This window comes from Geospiza fortis, unplaced genomic scaffold, assembly GCF_000277835.1.
Source record: "Geospiza fortis unplaced genomic scaffold, GeoFor_1.0 scaffold271, whole genome shotgun sequence".
Lineage (NCBI taxonomy): Eukaryota > Metazoa > Chordata > Aves > Passeriformes > Thraupidae > Geospiza > Geospiza fortis.
In genome coordinates, this window is record NW_005054405.1 from 2,636,180 (window position 1) to 2,643,547 (window position 7,368).

The 7,368-nt window shown below is 41.1% G+C and overlaps 1 long non-coding RNA gene across 1 annotated transcript in view; it reads right to left on the reverse strand.

The window, feature by feature from the left end:
- Nucleotides 1–7,159, reverse strand: part of LOC115948465 — a 9,706-nt gene extending 2,547 nt beyond the window's left edge. The window contains exons 1-2 of the long non-coding RNA XR_004082295.1: nucleotides 7,108–7,159; nucleotides 5,309–5,383 (exon numbers count right to left, since the gene is read on the reverse strand). This is a non-coding gene — a long non-coding RNA (uncharacterized LOC115948465). The remainder of the gene's footprint in view (nucleotides 1–5,308; nucleotides 5,384–7,107) is intronic.
- Nucleotides 7,160–7,368: the final 209 nt, after the last annotated feature.

Genomic DNA, 7,368 nt, shown 5'->3' on the forward strand with positions numbered 1-7,368 from the left:
AATCACTCCAGAGCATTATTAAGATGCATGGCATTTCGGTGCAATTCCAATCAAAGCTTCTTTCCTGCACATTGGAGTGGGATTGGTAGCAAAGGTTGATGTAAAAAAGTGAGCAAGCAGCAACGATGGGAGTTTGTATCACACAAGCTTAATAATAAGCTAAAATAAAAAAATGTGTGCATTATTGCCTTTGACACTTTATCTGATCTTGCACTACCAGACAACTTAAACTAAGAGTATCTGCCAGAATTTAAGATCATTTTGCAAAGACTTTTCCATCTCCTTCACCAGATCCCTCTCAGTAAGACCTGATGGAGAGGGAGTTGGAATACATCATATTAGAATGGATATAAATGGTAATGATCATGCTCCTCCACAACATTTCCACTTTAAGGAATCAGTTAATTAACCCTGAATTGAGCAGGCTTGCCAGTCAGGAATAGAGCAGTTCAATTGATAAGAGCTTCCTGACCCCTCCTTCTCAAGGGCAAGATTCAGTAACCCTTATTTATGTTAAACATTAGCTTACCCTGTGAGGAACCTCCAGAAATCAATAGGAATTGCACTCCATGAGTAAGACTGGCAAAGTCTGATGCCAATTATAAACTCAGATTGGCCCTCAGCTGGGTATTTCTGTCTGCTCTTTTCTTTTTTATTTTTTTCTTTCCATATTCCTCCTCCCCCATGTCTGCACCCAAGAAAATACAGAACGTTCCCTCTTATAAAAGGCACTTGAATGGCTGCTTCTCCTCTCTCTCTTTAATCCAAAAAGTATGACTATTTCTTGTTAAAGGAAGGTAATGTTTGACAAAACTTGGCAGATTTAAGTGTATTTCTAAACCTGGAAGGAGCTCAGCCTTTTTGACAAAATGGAAGCCACAATTTGTGACTTTTAAATGTGAAGTGGTTTATTTCTCTTTGAAGGAAAAGGTCTAGCTGAATCCACTAGAGAAAGCATTAAGGGAAGCAATCTGGACTTTAAAAAAAAAAGAGATATATAAGAGCTTTTTTCTTTTACCAAAGCATGTGAGAGAAGAGGTGGATAGAAACAAGGAGACGTATTTTCTATTTGCAGCTCCTTTCCCCAAATTTTCCCAGAAGCAGAACAGGCTGTAGCTGGGTAGAGGAGCTGAAAGCCTGAAGACACTGCTAAAGAGAAAAATACCCATGTGATGTAAAGGCGAGGTGGGAGAGAAAAATCCTCCAGCCTTTTATTTTGAGTCAGCTCAAAGTTAAATTACATCTTGCTGCACAGGGAAACCACATCTTCTGAAAGCTGCAGCCTGGGTTTCTGTGTCTCCTCTCTGGTCTGGCCTCCCACACTGGACTCCTTCTCCCAAAATGTCACTGCCACACACCACCTACAGCAATCTCCTTGACTCAGCCAAGGCAGAACAGCCTGTTTGGCTGTTGGAGCAGTCATTGGGAATGGGGAGACTGGAGGATGGCAGGGGAGCAATCCAGCCTTCAGCCTTCTAGCTCAACAGGCTGAAGGACAGTAAACTCAGGTTGGGCAGTTCTAAACACAAGACTTTTTTTTACATGGCCTTATGAAAGAGTCGTTAGTACCTTAGAGTTGCTCATGTGGCAGAAACTGCATTTTTAATCAAAAACATGGTTTTAATGGGAAATTTAGAAGCGGATCTATTCTTACTAAAAAAGGAATAGCAAAAAAACCCAGTGGGATCTCAGGAATGAAATCACGGATAAATCATCCTCCCAATACTGACGTGCAGGCACAATAGATGCTGGTGTTTTCTTCTTCTGAATGGCTGTTGCTCATGCTGCCTTTTCCCAAGCCCAGTGACAGATTGTGCTGGAATTAGATGGGAGGCATTGCTACCTTGGAGCTGTGTGTCTCTGACTTTACAGCACTGACCAGCTTTAAGTCTCTATTTTCCCCCAGTTTTGTAGGTACTTTTCTGCACAAATTAGATGCTTCCAGATTTTTGGAAGCTTGTTTTTCACATCAGACAGTGTCTGACTGCCTGAAACTATTGGATACCTAGCAAGCTGGGGGAAAAAAAAAAGAAAAAGAAAAAAAAAAAAGAAGAAAAAAAAAAGAGCTGTGTCTGGCTCTGGTATTGTTTTCTGCTCATGCCCTAAAGCCATGTCAGGTTGAAATAAGGTACACAGCATCTCTCCCATCCTCCTTCATTGGCAGCATCCCAGTTTCTGTGGAAAGGAAAACCCGGAGCGTGCACTGACAGGGAATGGCAGCATGGTCAAATAGGTTTCTGCTAGAGAAGAGTAGGGCAGCAAGTCTGCAGGCTCCTCCCTGGCTGCAGAGACAGAGCCAGCAAGCCAGGAGCTCCTTATTTGTTCTGTAGACACAGACAAGGAGATTTACTGCTTAGTGTAGCATTGCCTCTGGGGCTGGAATTGGATTTCTCCCCAAACTGTTACTTCCTTTCAAGCTCCTCTTCTGTGCAGAAAATTTTAGAAGGAAATGCCACTGGATTACACAGCTGCTGTCTGCCTGGGCTTTAAATGTGCCAATTTGCATCAGTCTGTAGGCAGCACTGAGAACAGGCTGGAAGAGACTGCAGCCTTCCTATGTTACTAGTGGCATCTTACTTGCAAATCTGAAACAATTGAAGGGAAAAGGTGAAGTAGGACTAGAGACAGCCAGCTCTGAGATACTACAAAACCCCTAAATTCTTCTTTCTTTCTGAGAAAAGCATGTGTGAAACACAGCACTCTCGAGGGATGCCCTGCTAGACATCAGGATGAAGCCTCAGTAAGTGATGGAAGCAAAATTAAGTACAAAATGTCCCCATGAAGTAAAAATGTGTAACTGATCATGCTGGGAATGAAAATTGTTGAGAACAAACCTGTCACTAAATACATTGAAAAATTTTAAAGATAAATTCTAACAGTATCAGTGCACTATGAGAAAGCTGATTCCTACTTGTTTGGCAGAAACAAATAAATAGGATAAGAGCCCAACTGCAGAAATGCTGGCCAGAGGCGAAGTGCTAAAGCTTTGCAATCACCTTTTCTGTTAACAGATAAGCAGGGACATTGCCATGGGAAGCATCCCCATGCAGCACCACTACAAAGCCTTCAAATGTTACCTTTAAATGTGCAAGCAGGTTTCCATCTCTTAGAGAGACCGGCTCTCTTGCTGTTCAGTGCTTGGGTTATGCAAGGACTTTGTACCTTGGCAGGCTCAGGAGAAGAGGAGGCAATGTGAACAGCCTGGAATCTGGCTGTCTGCCCTGCTTCTCACTGAAGTAATTCTGCTGTTGGGAGCTGTCACTTGGGAACCAGACAGAGATGTTGGGCTGGGACTCCTACACGAAGGAGCTGCCTCAGATGTTGGCTGTACATCCTCAATTCAGGACTGGGATGTATGTGTGAGTCAAGTGACTCAAATTTAGAACTCCCTCAGACTTCTTCTATGCCCAAAGGAAGGCATAAGCATCTGCTAGTGATGCACACAAGACACCCAGATGTTAGAAGAAAATTTCAACTTACTGTCACCTGCCCTTCTTTGTAGGAGAGACTTTTAAAGGGTAGAACACAGGAAAAACCCCTGCATGTGCTCACTGCTTCCTCAGAGGAGGGTAAACAAACCCTTTAGGCCTTGTTGAACGAAAAAAGCATAAAAATATTTAGTAATCACCATTCTAGGGGTGCCAACCTTTGCTGAATTGTAGCTAACATTATTTCAAGACATTTCTAAATATTTATATCAACACTGTCATGACTGCAATATGAGCTACTTGAGTGCCTCTCTCCTCAATGGTATGTGCTCCAGTTCAGCTGGCACGTTTGAGGAGCTGTGTTCAGTATCTTGGGTGAAGAAGCACTTAAAAAGGCATTAACTAGTAAATTAACATCCCTGTTTTCAAAGGGATGTGTGAGAGGAAGAAAAAGGCAAACTCTCGAGTTAGCACTTAAAAACATAAGTGAAATCATACAGAATTTTTAAAAGAAACTAACTTGGACAGCTGCTGTTATGATTATCTTATGAGATTCATTAAAGCCCTGTTTGACATTCAAATAAGTTCTTGTTTCTGGTGGTAAGAAAGAAGGAGAGTATGTACCTTAAAGAAATTACAGGATTTAGAAATGAAGATGAAAGATTCAGGACTACCTTGTAGATACTTTCTGCTCCCTCTGCCCTCTTATAAACTGGAAATATTATGACGAGAGGCACAGTGACCTCTGATGTACTGCACAGGAAGAAATGAGAAAGTTAATAGGGGAAGCACCAAATTAGACACCTGAAAGAACAGGATTAAAAGATGAATAAGAATATTATATCACTTGTCAGCATGGCATTACAGAGTCCAACTTTATCTTTTTTTCAGCTTTCATTAAGGAAATGAGTAGATAGGACTGTTTCTTTCCCAGCCCTGCACAGCCTAGTGAAAAGGCAGGATACATTCACTCAGCATTGCATGCCAACAATGTGCAAGGCCTAAAAATTATTCCATGATGTTCCTATGGATTTGCACTGCACCTCTCTCTCCCTCATTTTAACTGGGCACGAGTGCTCCATGCAGCTCATTCTGTGAGTGGGACTGAGCTTCCCAGAGCTGCTCACAGGCACAGATGCTCCTTGTGCTCCCTTTATTAAACACATAAAGCAGAGGGATTTGTATCACCTGAGCTACCCATCTCCCCCTCTGGCTCTGCCCCATTCACCCATCCCATGGCAAGACCAGCTACAAGTTTCCACTATAGCTTTAGAGCAACTAAAAAATGTGGGTGCATTCTGCTCATTTATTATCCAGCAGCACCCAAGCTTCAGGTGTGCATCTGCCTGAAGCAAGATCAGAACTTAATACTTCCTTGTAAGTATTAAAGATGTCATTAGCCACCCAGGCTTATTCCTCTTGGACTCCCATTTGTTCCTGAATATCCACCAGCCATATACCAGAGTATTTCTTTCCATATGTGGTCTGTAGGAGGTAATGATCAAATACTATGGTGATGAAGATGCTCTAAAAATATACAAAATCTAATCTAGTTTAGATTAGACTAAAATAAACATGGACAAGGATATGTTGGGAGATGATCCTTTTACTTGGAACTTTCGCCTTAGTGTGGTAAAAACCAGATTTTTTTCTTTCCTGGTGTATTATAAATCTTGTGTTTTTCCCTAGGCAAAAAGATGTCTTCAGAACAGTGTAAGTGGGTGAAAAATATAAGAACTGGCAGACTGAAGTGTTATGGATGATGTTCTGCTTTTTATCAGCTTATTATATTTGGTTTTGTGCTGGTTGTAAGCCTGGGAAAAACACATTTTATAAATTAAAAAATCAGAAAAAACCTAGCTATTGCAATATATCTTCACCTGTTATAGGCATGCAAAATCTTCTTAGAAATGGATTCTCACATTCTGAGTAGCTTCTAAGAAGTGGATTTTGACCTTTAAAAGAAATTTTAGTTATAATTTGGAAGTGACACACATTAAAGATTAAGACATTCAGATATTGTAGTAGCTGGACTGACTAGCTCAATATCAGAAACCAGTAGTGATTTCCTCTTTCTTTTCAGCTTGTACAGGTTTGTATTGCTTGGCACCTTGCATTAGAATTTAGCTGAAAACAAAGCTCAGTCAAAAACCACTCTTATCAGAGTGAATTCCAAATGGTTTGGAGGATGATTTGGTATTCAAGTGCCTCCATTCCCACAAGCACTCCTTCCTAGAAATAAGAGACTGAGTTTAAAGTTAATTAAACATGAGACAAGATTCTAATTGGTTTGATTTTCTTTCAGAAGGCTTGATGTGCCCTTCACAATTCCTGGCACATGCCCCTAAGTAAGCAATATGTCACATCCCTGTTGCCATGCTGCCTCTGTGGGACTGAACAACCAAAGCCTTTCAGCTACAAAGGGATGGTCAGCCCAGACCACTGAATTCCAGTTCTACCTGTGTGATCCCACTTGATTTACCAAAGGCTGCTTCCTTAGATATCTGCTTAACCTGTCTGAAGTGACTCACTGGAAACAGTCTTAGCATTTGCCTTAGGAAAAAAATGAAAAGAAGCAGAAAAGTGGAAGGAAAATAAAGAGAGAAAAGGGAAAATAACTGTTCTGTGTTAGTTAATCTCTCAGAGCCTTATTTCATCTTGCATTTTGTCACTGTAAACTTCTCAAGTATTTAATTACTCATTTTTTTCTGGTTTTGTTATTTTTATAGAGGCTGTGCAGATTGATCTGGAGGATTTCTATTTTGGATGCCATTAAGTAAGTATTATCTGTTCATTCTGACAGCTGATCTCTGACAAGAAATCTGCTGTTATCATTCCTCTGTCTTTTTCCTGGGTTCAGATGGAAACATTTCACTTGAAATATTCTCACTACAAATATAAGAATTTTTCTTTACAGCTGACATTATCTCATGTACACTGGCTCTCTGAGAAAAAAAATCCCAGGGTCTTTTTTAACATCTTTCTTACAGCCTAGACTTCAATAAAGATGAAATGTTTATCTGGGACACATCCATGCAACAGGAGAGTGCAGTTGCAAGGCTGCAGTAAGGATGTTAAATGCCCACAGATGTGTCATGTCATGAAGATTGATTTAGTTTGGTTAAGGCAGTTGAAGCTTCCTTTTTATGTGGGGATGTTCCTAAAAGAGTGTCCTGAACTTTGGGAACACCCTTATGTGCTATGTGATCTGAATGAATCCTCTCCTATATCACAACCTCTAATTTGCCTTTCCATACTTTCTATTTCTTCTGCTGAAAGTTTCACAGGAAGAAAGAATCACAGTAAGCCTTGTTTCTTCTTATCAAGGCCACTGTCTCTCTTGGAATCAAAATACCATAGTGGAAATCTTCAGCTCCTTTTCTTTTAGATTCAAGAAATACATGGGGATCCACATGTATTTATCCAAAGATAAAGCCCCTTTCCCCATTAAAGCATATTTCTTAATCTTCTGCAACGACACTAGGAAATTATACCCTGCCCCTCACATCCTCCTGGCTTCTCCCCTGCTTCCAGCTGCAATTTGGAATTACAGGGGCTCCAGAGCAGCCCCACTTCCATGCAGAGTCACCCTCCTCCCCATCTCGCCCTGTGCAACAAGCCCACCCCACCAGGTCCCTGCTCACTGAAGGGTCACGTCCCTCCCAGGACATTTTGGTACCTCAAGCTTCATCTCTGTCTGTCAGGGAAGACTTCAAAGCACTGCTGGGGTCAGGGTTCAGATCCTTCTCTGGAAAAACAAAAGAAGATTCTAACTGTAGCTTATGAGGAATGATGCAAAGCAACTGATTGCATTTTGTCAAGGAGAATGAACTAAGCCCGGGCTACCCAATAAACAAATCAGTTAAAACAATTTGCAAGTCATATTAACTCCACATTCTTTTAGGGGGTATCCTGAAGGACTTTAGAGAGAGACATTCAC